The sequence below is a fragment of the Hyla sarda genome, chromosome 3 (assembly GCF_029499605.1).
Source record: "Hyla sarda isolate aHylSar1 chromosome 3, aHylSar1.hap1, whole genome shotgun sequence".
Taxonomy (NCBI): domain Eukaryota; kingdom Metazoa; phylum Chordata; class Amphibia; order Anura; family Hylidae; genus Hyla; species Hyla sarda.
Window position 1 is genome coordinate 26276704 of NC_079191.1, and position 15821 is coordinate 26292524.

The window sequence follows — 15821 nt, forward strand, 5'->3', positions numbered from 1 at the left end:
ATGATGTTTGCATCTAAAAGGGTTTTCTTGGATATTTTCATGAATGGTTTATCCTCAGGATAGGCCATCAATGTCTAATCAGTAATGGTCCAACCCGCTGATCACCTTTTTTGCCAGTGCTTCTTTGCCCACATATTCAGTGAATGAAGCCAGAGATAGACGGCGCCATATATTGTGTAGTGGCCATGTTGGGTTACTGCATCTTAGCTCTTATTGACCTACATAGGACCTGGCTGCTGTAATCCAACACAGCCACTACAAAATGTACGGCACTGTCTATCTCTGGCTTCATTCACTCTGTATGCAGGCACAGAAACTCTAGAAAACCACTGATCGAAGGGTGGTGCCAGTGTTGGACCTACACTGATCTGATATTAATGCCCTTTCTTGAGCATAGGCCATCTACAATAAAAAACCTGTAAGTAAATAGCTCTGAAGGTAGAGGATAGATACTGGTTGTAGATTTGATGAACCAAATCTTTTTTCGTTTGGTCTGATTAATGTAAAGAATTTAATAACAGCACAAAGTTTTGTTTGGAAACATTTTGGCAACACACTTATTAAAAAAATGTCTCGTGTTATGTTTTTTCTTTTTTTTTTGTTAATAAAGTTGTATTTGTTCATCGAGTGTAACATTTTATTGCTGCTAAATTAATATAAAGTCATACACACACACAAATAAATACATCTGTGCATAAGTACATACACACAGATATAAAAAAAAAATACATATACTGTACACAGATGCAACACACAGTCATGGCCGTAAATGTTGGCACCCCTGACATTTTTCAAGAAAAGGAAGTACCGGTATTTCTCACAGAAAAGGATTGCAGTAACACATGTTTTGCTATACACATGTTTATTCCCTTTGTGTGTATTGGAACTAAACCAAAAAAGGGAGGAAAAAAAGCAAATTGGACATAATGTCACCAAACTCCAATAATGGGCTGGACAAAATTATTGTCACCCTTAACTTAATATTTGGTTGCACACCTGTTGGAAAAAAATAACTGAAATCAGTCGCTTCCTATAACCATCAATAAGCTTCTTACACCTCTCAGCTGGAATGTTGGACCACTCTTCCTTTGCAAACTGCTCCAGGTCTCTTATTGAAAGGCGCCTTTCCCGACAGCAATTTTAAGATCTCTTCACAGGTGTTCAATGGGATTTAGATCTAGACTCATTGCTGGTCAATTCAGAACTCTCCAGCGCTTTATTGCCATCCATTTCTGGGGGCTTTTTGATGTATGTTTGGGGTCATTGTCCTGCTGGAGACCCAAGATCTCGGACGCAAACCCAGCTTTCTGACCCTGGGCTGTACAGTGCGACCCAAAATCCGTTGTTAATCCTCAGATTTCATGATGTCTTGTATACATTCAAGGCACCCAGTGCCAGAGGCAGCAAAACAACCCCAAAACATCAATGAAGCTCCACCATATTTCACTGTTGGTACTGTGTTCTTTTCTTTGTAGGCCTCATTCTGTTTTCGTTAAACAGTAGATTGATGTGCTTTACCAAAAAGCTCTATCTTGGTCTCATCTGTCCACAAGATGTTTTCCCAGAAGGATTTTGGCTTATTCAAGTTCATTTTGGCAAAATGTAGTCTTGTTTTTTTTATGTCTCTGTGTCAGCAGTGGGGTCCTACTGGGTCTCCTCCATAGCGTTTCATTTCATTTAAATGTCGGCAGATAGTTCGCGCTGACACTGATGCTCCCTGAGCCTGCAGGACAGCTTGAATATCTTTGGAACTTGTTTGGGGCTGCTTATTCACCATCCGAACTATCCTGCGTTGACACCTTTTCATACATTTTCCTCTTCTGTCCACGCCCAGGGAGATTAGCTACAGTGCCATGGGTTGTAAACTTCTTGATATTGTTGTGCACTGTGGACAAAGGCAAATCTAGATCCCTGGAGATGGACTTGTAACCTTGAGATTGTTGATATTTTTCCACAATGTTTGGTTCTCAAGTTCTCAGACAGTTTTCTTCTCCTCTTTCTGTTGTCAATGCTTTGTGTGGCACACACAGACACACAATGCAAAGACTAAGTGAACTTCTCTCCTTTTTATCTGCTTTCAGATGTGATTTTTATGTTGCCCACACCTGTTACTTGCTCCAGGTGAGTTTAGAGGAGCATCACATGCTTGAAACAATCTTATTTTTCCACAATTTTGAAAGGGTGCCAATAATTTTGTCCGGCCCATTTTTGGAGTTTGGTGACATTATGTCAAATTTGCTTTTTTCCTCCCTTTTTTTGGTTTAGTTCCAATACACAAAGGGAATAAACATGTGTATAGCAAAACATGTGTTACTGCAATCCTTTTCTGTGAGAAATACTTCATTTTCTAGAAAAATTTCAGGGGTGCCAACGTTTACGGCCATGTCTGTATATATATATACAGTATTTACATGCACACAGATACATACACAGATGGGTACACAAGAAGGATATGTAACTCCTTGCATGATTAAAAAAATTCAGGCATACATAAATATCTACTTATATCGAAAGAAGGTAAATACATACAGATATACACACATACATACATACACAAAATGTAAATAAATCTTTACATAGATAAATACATACATGTTGTTGAGTACCATCCAGTCATTGTCTTCAGTAGGAAAAAAGAGCTGGCAGTCTACACAAATGCACCAAAACATAAACCGGGGAGTAATTATAGAGGGTTTGAGGGGACCAGGCACCAGTTTAAAAAAAGTAAGGTAGGGGCCTTATTGCAATTGTAGCTTTGGGGCCCAGGACCTCCAAACTATGACTCTGTAAATAAATATATAAAAGCACACAAAAACACAAATATGTAAATCCTTACATTATTACCGTATTTATCGGTGTATATCACGCACTGGTGTATAACACGCACCCCCATTTTAATAGAGAAATTTAAGTAAAAGAAAAAAATACATATAAGATAAATGACAGACTAAATGCCATATCATCCCTCTAACTTTGATTTTGCCTGAACTTCAGTTTGGTTCCCCCTTCCAGTGCCACATTATTCCTCCCCTTTTATCAGCCCCTGTGCCACATTTACACCCATCCCTCCCCCCACTTACCCTCTCATCATTCCCCCCACTGTCTCATCATTCCCCCACTGTCTCATCATGCCCCCCCCCCCCCGTGCTAATCATGGCCCCCTGCTCATCATGCCCCGCTCTTATCATGCCCTCCTGCTCATCATGCCCTGCTCTCATCATGCCCTGCTCTCATCATGCCCCCCTTGCTCATCATGCCCCCCTGCTCATCATGCTCCCCTGCTCATCATGCCATGCTCTCATCATGCCCCCTTGCTCATCCTGCCCCCCTGCTCATCATGCCCCCCTGCTCATCATGCCCCCTCTCATCATGCCCCCCTCTCATCATGCCCCCCTGATCATCATGCCCCTCTAATCATGCCCCCCCCCTCTCATCATGCCCCCCCCTCTCATCATGCCCCCCCTCTCATCATGCCCCCCTGCTCATCATGCCCCCCTGCTCATCATGCTCCCCTGCTCATCATACCCCACTCTCATCCTGCCCCCCTGCTCATCATGCCCCGCCCTTATCATCATGCCCCCCTGCTCATCATGGTCCCCCCGCTCTCATCATGCCCCGCTGCTCATCATGCCCCGCTGCTCATCATGCCCCGCTGCTCATCATGCCCCGCTGCTCATCATGCTCCCCTGCTCATCATGCCCCGCTCTCATCATGGCCCCCTCTCATCATGCCCCCTGCTCATCATGCCCCCCTGCTCATCATGCCCCCCTGCTCATCATTCCCTTTCCCCCCCGTTTTTATACATATATTTTTTCCCCATCCTCCTTACCTAGCCGCACTCGGCAGGCCAGGTCCGGTGTCGGGGCTTCCGGGCTGCGGTCAGTGAAGCAGGATGAGTGATGCTGCACAGCGTCTGGGACATCACTCATCATTCACTGCAGCCGTTGCTGGTCAGTGTGATCGCAGCAACCGCAGCCATTAGAATAGTCACAGAGGCAGCACCATTGAATGAGTGACGTCCCTGATTGCTAGCTCTGCTGCACAATCAGGGACGTCACTCATTCAATGGTGCTGCCGCTGTGACTATTCTAATGGCTGCGGTTGCTGCGATCACACTGACCAGCAACGGCTGCAGCGAATGATGAGTGACGTCCCAGACGCTGTGCAGCCAGCAGAGGACGTCACTCATCCTGCTTCACTGACCGCACACCGGAAGCTTCTTCAGATCCTCCCATTTTGTTATGTTGAGGCCTTGTTCTTAAATAAAGAAGAAAGGTTCCCCCATTATTCTGCACTTTATACACCATAATGACAAAGTAAAAACTGAATTTTAGAAATTTTTACAAATGTATTAAAAGGGAAAAAGTTAAAATTTGGCATGGATGGGAGAATTCTGATCCGTTGCGGTGGAACATGTAATTTTGCTCTGTGGTCTCCTATTTCTCTTGATCCTATCTGAGATGTTTCTGCACCACGATTGGAGTCACCTGGGGTAAATTCAGCTGATTAGACAGGATTTGGAAAGACACAACCCTTTCTATATAAATAAGGTCTCACAGCTGACAATGTTTATCAGAAAACCAAACCATGAGGCGGAAAGAACTGCCTGTAGAGCTCAGAGACAGGATTGTGTAGAAGCAAAGATCTGGAGAAGTGTACAAAACTATTTTGCTGCACTGAAGGTTCCCAAGAGCACAGTGACCTCTATATTTCTTAAATGAATGAAGTTTGGAACTAGTGTTGAACGAAGTTAGAGTAAGTTCAGTGAAACCCGAACAGTTTGACCGTTGATTGTTTTAGTCTACATAAATTATGTTTGTTTTTAAAGTGCTCTAGATATCTGGAAATGATGGAAGTAGTCTACGAAGATCTAAGACTGTCATCCTGGACTTTCTCGGGCAACCAGAGCACTTTGAAAAAAAACGTATTATGTAGACTAAAGCAATCAATGGGCGAACCATCAGGTTTGGTATCGACCAACCAGGACTCTTCCTAGAGCTGGCTTCCTAACCAAATTAAGTAATTGGGGGAGAAGGGCCTTGGTAAGAGAGATGGCTTAGAACCCAAATGATCACTCTGGCTGAGCTCCAAAGATCCTGTGTGCAGATGGAAGTAACTTATAGAAGGTCAACCATCAATGCGGCCTCCACAATCTGAGTTTTATGGCAGAGCGGCCAAAAAGAAATTTCTCCTCATCAAAAAAACATATGAAAGCTGACTGAATTTTGGCAAAAAAAAAAAAAGGCACGTAAAGGACCCTCAGACTACAAAAAAAAAAAAAGATCTGATCTCTGGTCAGATGAAACCAAGATTGAACTTTTTGGCCTCCATTCTAAGTGGCATGTCTGGAGGAAACCAGTTACTGCCCATCACCTGCCCAATACCATCCCTACAGTGATCATGGTGTGATCAGCATCATGTCTGGAGGAAACCAGGCACTGCCCATCACCTGCCCAATACCATCCCTACAGTGATCATGGTGTGATCAGCATCATGTCTGGAGGAAACCAGGCACTGCCCATCACCTGCCCAATACCATCCCTACAGTGATCATGGTGGGGGCAGCATCATGTCTGGAGGAAACCAGGCACTGCCCATCACCTACCCAATACCATCCCTACAGTAATAATGGCAATAGAGTACGAGCACTCGGCACTGGGGTCCTGCTAATTGGATTTGTGCATAATGATCAGGGGCCTGTACTGTACACAGGGCGGTGCAATGCGGCAATAGACAGAGATGCAAAAATGTGGATAAAAAGAATGATGACAGAGCAGCAGCTCACCCTTGATAGTGATTTATTCAGATCGAACGATACACAGGAAAGTGAAGATCTGCAGTACAGTGGGGTCCGGGGGGAGAACAGGAATGAGGACTCAGAAGAGTCCTTGTAGCAATGTTTCGCTGCAAAAAACGCTTGGTCACGCCTTTTATGCACACCATCCCTACAGTGATCATGGTGGGGGCAGCATCATGTCTGAAGGAAACCAGGCATGAAATCATGTACATATGGAGGAACTGTGTGATGTCATCATGTCTATATGGAGGAACTGTGTGATGTCATTATGTCCATAGGGAGGAACTGTGTGATGTCATCATGTCTATATGGAGGAACTGTGTGATGTCATCATGTCCATAGGGAGGAACTGTGTGATGTCATCATGTCTATATGGAGGAACTGTGTGATGTCATCATGTCCATAGGGAGGAACTGTGTGATGTCATCATGTCTATATGGAGGAACTGTGTGATGTCATCATGTCCATAGGGAGGAACTGTGTGATGTCATCATGTCTATATGGAGGAACTGTGTGATGTCATCATGCCCATATGGAGGAACTGTGTGATGTCATCATGTCCATATGGAGGGACTGTGTGATGTCATCATGTCTATATGGAGGAACTGTGTGATGTCATCATGTCTATATGGAGGAACTGTGTGATGTCATCATGTCCATAGGGAGGAACTGTGTGATTTCATCATGTCTATATGGAGGAACTGTGTGATGTCATCATGTCCATATGGAGGAACTGTGTGATGTCATCATGTCCATATGGAGGGACTGTGTGATGTCATCATGTCTATATGGAGGAACTGTGTGATGTCATCATGTTCATATGGAGGAACTGTGTGATGTCATCATGTCCATATGGAGGAACTGTGTGATGTCATCATGTCCATATGGATGAACTGTGTGATGTCATCATGTCTATATGGAGGAACTGTGTGATGTCATCGTGTCTATATGGAGGAACTGTGTGATGTCATCATGTCCATATGGAGGAACTGTGTGATGTCATCATGTCCATATGGAGGAACTGTGTGATGTCATCATGTCTATATGGAGGAACTGTGTGATGTCATCATGTCCATATGGAGGAACTGTGTGATTGCATCATGTCCATATGGAGGAACTGTGTGATGTCATCATGTCCATATGGAGGAACTGTGTGATGTCATCATGTTCATATGGAGGAAATGTGTGATGTCATCATGTCCATATGGAGGAACTGTGTGATGTCATCATGTCCATATGGAGGAACTGTGTGTTGTCATCATGTCCATAGGGAGGAACTGTGTGATGTCATCATGTTCATATGGAGGAACTGTGTGATGTCATCATGTCCATATGGGGGAACTGTGTGATGTCATCATGTTCATATGGAGGAACTGTGTGATGTCATCATGTCCATATGGAGGAACTGTGTGATGTCATCATGTTCATATGGAGGAACTGTGTGATGTCATCATGTCCATATGGAGGAACTGTGTGATGTCATCATGTCTATATGGGGGAACTGTGTGATTTCATAATGTCCATATGGAGGAACTGTGTGATGTCATCATGTCCATATGGGGGAACTGTGTGATGTCATCGTGTCCATATGGACCATTATCTCTGAGGAACTTTTGTAGCACCTTGTATAAAGTATGCCACAAAGAATGAAGGCGAAATGGGGTCCAACCTGGTACTAGCATGGTCTAGCTAATAAAGTGGCCAGTGAGTGCACGTGTTTTTGAAATTTTTTTATGTTTTTTATTACTTTTCATTTTAATTATCTGTAATATCCCCAATGTTTAAGTGCTCTATCATATAAGGCAATTTATACTGTAAATTAATATTATTGGGATTTCTCAGACACATATGTAACTTAAAAACTGGTAAAATAGATGATTTTACAACTTTAACAATGGAGGAGAACTCAATGGACTATTAATGCATTTTTATTTTTTGGGTGTAGTGCCCTTTAATTATTGGGTGTGTATCATACATATGTATAGTTATTCTCCCCCTCGGGCCTCCATGGATATAAACATGATGGATAAGTCGTTCTGTACCATTTTAGTACTGAGAGGCCCAGTGTACGGCTAAATTATACATGTTCTGCCTCAGTTATAAACAGAATGGAGAATAAAATGATCTCGTTCACTGTTTTTATAACCCGGCCTACAATTTTCCCTCCGTGTGTATATAATTTTCGGTGTTGGATTATTTATATAAAACATTGGTCCACATGTATTTTTGTTCTGTCGCATACAGTCCATAATGTCGGTTTTCTTGCTGGGAGAAGCTTCCCTTTATTTGTCTCTTGGAGATGTGACATTGTAAATATATGTTTTTCCGAAAAATAGACACAACGAACATTTACTGGTGGAGCGAATCCTGGAGCCTTAATAATAGAGCTGAACAGTTCTACAGTCTGAGCCATGTCCCTGTCCAAGCAGATTTATACGTAGCGGCAGCGCATTACTTTTTTTTATTTTTTATAAATTAGAGGCCTTTTTGTGTTGTGTTTTTCTTGTTTTTAATGAATGATTATAATATGTGGTGGCCCAGTAAAGAAGTGGCCCTTCTGTACAATCTATGGTCCTTTTCAGGTGGGTTCAGTCCAAGCCCCTGGCCCCACACTCCTTAGGACTCTGGTTATGTGATTGTACATACAATATGGTTAATGTATTTTATTAAGATGTATAAGCCTTTAAGTCCTTTTGTTAAGATATGTAACCAAGGAAGGTGTCAGTGACCAGGTGACTTGTGTGGTGACCTATAGGACCCCTCCAAAAGTCCTACTATATAAACTAAGGGAGGAGTTAGCTAGCTCTCTTGAGTTCCAGTCTTTGCGGAGTACAGAACAGTCAAGACCTGAGAGTGTCTGGTGTCCTGAAGAGACCCAAGACCTAACCACGCAGCCACACTTCCTCAGACCCAAGACCTAACCATGCAGCCACGCAAAATTCAGCGTGGGTCTGCCTAATTCAGTCCAAGTCCACTACAAGTCCCAGCGAGCCCTCAAGTCTCCAAAGTCACTGGTCATCTTCTTGAGCCTTACTGTGCTGTAAAGACTATAACACCTGTCTACCTCAGTAAAGCTGCCGTTGTTCCGTAACTTGGCATCGGAGTCATTATTTGCCCCGCGCCTAGCCCAGGATCCAGCGGCCATACCTCGGGTGGTGCAGAAGTTAACCACGTCTCGGCGTCACGACTACAAGGGGTTAATGCCATCTGCCCCTAGGGTAATAACATCTGCCCTTATCACACCCTCACCACAACTTTTGGCATCCTATGAATAGGGATACGGTAGTGCGCTGATGCGAAAAGAAATTGGGCCAGAAAGTGTATGGGACTTTGTCAGTGATGTTGCGGGGTGCTTGTGATGAAAGAGGGGGAGGTGAAGAAACATTTACTGACTGCCATTGTGAACCGTATAAAAGTCGTGCAGCCCTGTGTAAAGCCTGTACCTGAAAGGGTTAATCCAGCCCAGCGATTCCCGTTCCACCCACCTCAGTCCCGAGCGGCGACGCCTCTTCAATTCAGCAAGGAGGAACCAAAAGGACCGCCCTATGTTGCACAGGGGAAGATTTTCCTGACCGGACCCAAGCAGGAAGTTCCCTGCTCGCAGCCAAGCTCCGGCTGCTGCACTTTTCCCCGGCTGTTGCTCACCAATTCAGCACTGCACTGCAAGTTCTGCAAGCATCACCGATCATCAGCATAGAGTCTCCGGTGCCACAGTTTGTCATCAGTATCCAGGTATTGTCCTTAAGTCTGGTTGTTAAGTCTTCTGTCACCGGTACCTTCATAACAGAGGGGGAGTGTCTGCTGTTGTTACCCCATCATCTAAACCGGAGCCGCTGCAGCACCTCATCAGCTCTCTTAAAGTGGAATGCACCTCATTTTCCTTAAAGCGACAGCGCACTCAAAATTCCAAGATGTCTGAACCCAGTACCACAGATCAACCGGGCACCTTGCCAGCATCTGAGAAGGTGCCCGTGGATCGGATTTATGAAGGACTGTACTAGGTATTTGATTCACATTCTCCATCAGAGGTACGTCTCCGGCTATATGAAAGGTGGCAGAAGCCAGGTGAGACCTTGAGAGCATATGCTGTAGCCCTAGATATTGTCCAGAAGTTAGATGGTATAACTCCCGAGCAGGGCAACAAAGTGTTAATGGCCAGATTTATTGATGGAGCCCATAATAAATGGGACAAGGCCCAATTGAGAATGTTAGCAGTCGAAAATCCCAAAATGTCATTCCCTGCTTTTAAAAGATTGGCTATCCAAGCAATTGAGTCCGGGACTAAGTTAGAGGAAGCTTGTACTCCCCTCACACCTGTTCATGAGCCACTAGGGGTGACAGCAAGGCCTATACCATCACTATCCTCTGTCTCCGCCCTAGTGCAACCTACTTTGCCAGTCACCATAGTCTCAGATCTACAGAGTGTTAGGCAGGACATTGAGCAATTGACTAAAGCTGTCAAGGAGCTTGCCGCCCGGCCTTCTCCACCTCACTGTGAACCATCCCTACCTAGAAAACCTGTCCCTGCTCCCCGCAATCCCAGTTACCGTAATCCTCCACCTAATAGGTATTCGGGCACTCAGAGACCTTTTTGCACCTATTGTAACAAGCCCGGCCATTGGAAAATACAGTGCTGGGATTTAAACAGATTCACCCTGAGGTCGAGGACCGGCCCTCAGGAAAACAGTCATCAGGTCCACCCCTGGAACGACCTAAATCAGGACTCTCACTGTATGTCACCTCCTGCCCCCTTGTTACGGTTATTGTAGAAGGTGTATTTTTAGAGGTGTTAATAGATACAGGGTCACAAGTGTCTACCATATCTAAAAGTGTTTTCTATCAGCATTGGGATGCTAGTCTATTGTGTGAGCCTGATTATGTTAATTTCAGAGTAGTTGTGGGTAATGGGCAACCAGTCCCCAGACATGGATACTGGGAGCCGACCATTCAATTGGGTGAACATGTACTTACCGGGCAGGGAGTGATTGTAGCTAATGTGACAGATAAGGGGTCTGCTGAATTTATATTAGGGATGAACAATATGAGAAATTGTTTTACTGAGATTCTAGATGCCTTGCATGCCTCTCTTCCCCATACGCCCTCTTCAGACCAGCGGGCTGTGCAGCACCCCCTGAAAGTTCTACAAGCAGAATAGAAGTTTGCCAACAAGCAAGACGAGAGCTGCAGAGTGCGAGTTCACAATATCAGGTTGGTGACCTTACAACCAAACAATGAAACCATCATATGGTGCCGTGCATGTCCCGGAGTCAAGAATCAGGATTATCAGGCTCTGCTGGAGCCTATGCAGCTAGAAGATCATCCATTAGTCTGAGCTGCGAGAAGTCTTGTCACCATCTCAAACAGAAGAGTCCCAGTACGGTTAGTGAACCTGTCTGATCCTGCTACTGTTTTACCCAAGTACACTCCAGTGGCTCAGTTGTATCTCCTAAAGTCGAAAGACATGGTGACTGAACGTTTAGTGGCCCGACAGCATGTGGCTCAAGTCACCGGTGGATCCAGTACTAATCCCCCAGAGCCCTGGTGGGCACAACTCCAGGTTGGGGACGCTACTACCCCACGGGACCAGGTCAATGAAGTCGTCAATTTCACCAAGAGGTATCATGAAGCTTTCAGTAAACACCCCACAGACTTTGGAAAAACTTCAATGATCCAGCACTGTATCCTCACAGACGACAGCCTGCCTGTCAAAGAGAGGCACCGTCCGGGTCGCGCCTGGCATGTATCAGACTGTTAAGAAGATGCTAGCCAACATGAAGTAGGCAGGCATCATTCTAGAAAGTCAGAGTCCCTGGGCAGCGCCTCTCATCCTAGTCAAGAAGAAAGATGGAACTGTTCGCTTCTGTGTTGACTATAGGAAACTGAACAATGTCACACATAAGGACGCTTATCCTCGGCCAAGGATTGAGGAATCCCTTACGGCCCTTGGGTCTGCAGTTACTTCTCCACCCTGGACTTAACCAGTGGGTAATGGCAAGTGCCCATGACCTCGGAGGATCGGGAGAAGACCACCTTTGTGACACCCATTGGGTTGTTCGAATTCAAAAGTATGACGTTTGGGCTGTGCCATGCCCCCTGCTACGTTCCAACATCTGAAGGAAAGGTGCCTGGGACATCTGAATTTCCAGTGTGTTATTTACCTGGATGATGTCATTGTCTACTCCAAGTCTTACCAAGAACACCTCAGTCATCTGTCAGACGTCTTTTAAGTTCTGATCAAACATGGATTGAAGATCAAGCCATCAAAGTGTCACTTGCTCAAACCTCAAGTACACTACCTCGGCCATGTTGTCAGGGCAGAGGGAGTTCATCCAAATCCTAAAAAAGGTGGATGCTGTCAAGAACTGGCCTACACCGTACACGGTGAAGGATTTAAGGAGCTTCCTGGTATTCGCCGGCTACTACCGCCGTTTCATCCCACACTTCGACCAAATTGCAAAACCCCTTACAGCTCTTCTACCGTAGACGGCAAAAGAGAATTACAATGGAAGACTACCTATTGATTAGGCTGAAGAGCAAGAGACAGCGTTCCAAGCTCTCAAGTATCCAGGCTACAGTCAGCTATTCCGGCTATACACTGATGCCATTTTAGAAGGTCTGGGAGCTGTCCTGTCCCAAGTTCAGGATGGACAAGAGAGAGTGACTACGCCAGTCGTAATCTGCGAGGAGCAGAGAAGATCCATGCCAATTACAGTTCATTCAAATTGAAACTTCTCACCCTGGTATGGACTAAGACAAAAAAATTAAAGGATTATTTGGCTGCTAAAACATTTACTGTCTACACAAATAATAACTCATTGGCCCACTTGAACACTGCCAAGTTGGGCCTCCTTGAACAGCCACGGGCTTCAAGATTTGCAAATTACAGCTTCACTATCAAATACAGAAGTCGAATGTCAATGCCGATGTACTGTCTCGGATGACCCCCGGCAAAAAGCCACCTGTCAAAGACGAGTGGGAAGACATGGAGATGCCCCCATTTTATCAACGGTTTGTGAACCAGAATTGTTATCACCCTCATGGATGGTGAACCCAGGTCAGAAAAGGTTAAAGAAGACCTATACACCTGGAAGACTCTCCAAGATGAAAGTCGAGTCATGGGGGATCTGTTGGACTACCTTCTGGCATAAAAGGTACCAACCCCTCTACGCCGGGCCCATTGTGATTATGAGTTGAAGCGTCTGTGGCAACAGAGGAAGCGACTGTTTGTGCACAAAGGACTATTGTACCGAAATTCTCTGGATCCGGTCTCTAGTGATCGATTTAATCAGATTTTACTTCCCCGAAGAGACGTGGCGATGTTCCTCAATGCATATCATGACCAGTTTGGACACTTTGGAGTCCACAAGAACGAAGCCACCATCAGGCGAAGATTCTACTGGATTGGAATGTGGAGCGACATTGAGAAGTGGTGCAGTGAATGTTCTGTCTGTAACGTCACCAAGAATGTATGCAAGGATGGAAGAGCGCCTCAACCAGCTGGTCGCGCTAGACCATGTGAAATTGTCTCCAACCAGGGGATACATATGCTCTCACCATGGTGGATCACTACTACAAGTGGGTTCTCGTTGTCCCCGTCAAAGATCTCACAGCCAAGACGGCGGCCCAGATGTTCTACTCTAAGTGGGTGCAAACCCTTGGATGTCCTGAGTCTATCCTAACTGACCGTGGAACCGCCTTTGAGGCCCAGCTATTTCAAGAACTCTGTGAATTACATGATTGCAAGAAACTCTTAACGACCGCCTATCACCCTCATGGGAACGGGCTCTGTGATCGGATCAATCATGTCTTCATCCCTATGCTGCGAGCAGCCTCCGTATCACGACAAGAAGAATGGCACCGGTTACTACCGGAGTTGCTGGAAATTTACAACAATACCGTGCAATGTTCTACCAGCTATACCCCTTTACTTGATGATGGGACGACACTGGCAATTGCCTAAACATCAGATGTTAAGATAGCAAGCCCCGATCAACAATTCTACTCAAGCATCCCTTGAGTGGGTTTCTGATCACTAAAGGCGGATTCAAGAGGCCAAAAGAGAGTGTCAGTAAGAAGATGGATGAGGCCCGGCAAAGGCAACAAGATGACTACAACCGTCATGGCCCTTCTGTACAATCTATGGTCCCTTTCAGGTGGGTTCAGTCCTAGCCCCTGGCCGCACACTCCTCAGGACTCTGGTTATGTGATTGTACATAAAAATGGTTAATGTATTTTATTAAGATGTATAAACCTTTAAGTCATGTAAACAAGGAAGGTGTCAGTGACCAGGTGACTTGTGTGGTGACCTATAGGACCCCTCCAAAAGTCCTCCTATATAAATGGGAGGAGTTAGCTAGCTCCCTTGAGTTCCAGTCTTTGCTGAGTACAGAACAGTCAAGACCTGAGAATGTCTGGTGTCCTGAAGAGACCCAAGGCCTAACCACGCAGCCACACTTCCACCAACCAAGTGCCCCACAGGTGATTGTCAAAGCCTGGTAAGCTACCACAGGGTTGAAGTCTAGTCAGTCATAGTCAAGTCAGTCAAGTCTGCTAAATTCAGCGTGGGTCTGCCTAATTCAGTCCAAGTCCACTACAAGTCCCAGTGAGCCCTCAAGTCTCCAAAGTCATTGTTCATCTCATTGGGCCTAACTGAGCTGTAAAGACTATACCATCTGTCGAACCTACCTAAGTAAAGCTGCCGTTGTTCCATAACTTGGCATCAGAGTCATTATTTGCCCCGCGCCTAGCCCAGAATCCAGCGGCCATACCTTGGGTAGTGCAGAGGTTAACCACGCCCTTGTGTCATGAATACAAGGAGTTAATGCCATCTGCCCCTAGGGTAACAACATCTGCCCTCATCACACCCTCACCACAAATACTTTTCTGGAATGTGCTAAATTTAAAGGGTGTGTAAATATTTCAACCAGTTTTATTGTGGCTCTATACTGTCACAAAAGAAACAAAATGACTAAAATAATAAAAATAGGTTTAGTTAATCCTTTATCTATATTTGCAGTACAGGTATGTTAGGATCTTTGGAGGGAGATATGGAACAGGCTCAGGAGCTAAGCCCAGTCTATATTTGGTGTGTGTCACCTGTTCATTACAGCGGTCACCTACAACAAGTGGACAGGATTGGAGGTGGCACTGATCCCACCTGTTTAAAGTGGCTACACTCTATGTTCAGTGGCCCCTAGTGACTAAATGGAGCGCTGGCTGTGCAAGTGTGGGGGCAATTGTGTTTCTCATTTCTCAGGATCGGTGGGGGTTCCAGCAGTGGGTCACACTACCAACTGGCAAAACCCAGTTGAATATTTAGTGATAAGCACCCTAGACAGATTAAATAATAAGTAGAACAGTAAAAATAATAGAAATGAAATAAAATGTTGTTTTTTTAATCTTAAATATGTACCCCCCCCCCTTTTCTATTAATATAAAATATACAGAAAACAAAACAAAAAAAAACATAATTTGTATTACAACGTTCCTAAAAATCCAATCTGTAAAAATATTATCTGCATGGTAAACACCATAAATAAAATGCTAAAATTGCATTTTTTTGGGGTTATCTTGCATCTCATAGGGTGAGGATAATGAGTATATGTTTTTTTTAAAAGTTTTTACACCTAGCTGAACACAATATATATATATATATAACTCTATGTGTGTATGTTCCAGCATCATTTTTAAACGACTGAAGATATTAACATGAAACATGGTCACATGTCAACAACAAACATAGGATAGGGTATTTAACCCTTACTCACCCCCATTTGCTAGGGGCGGGGTTTTTGTTTAAAATCCCATACAAGTCTATGAGAAATGTATGTTGCTGCATAATTTCCAAACAGCTGGAGATATTTCGGTAATACTCTGTCCCATCTTACTTATATGTCCACTAAAAATATAGGATAGTTAATTTAACCCTAACCTACCCCCATTTACGAGGGTCGGGGATTTTGATTAAAAGTCCACTGCAAATCTATAGGAAATGTATGTTCCAGCATGACTATCGTATGGGTGG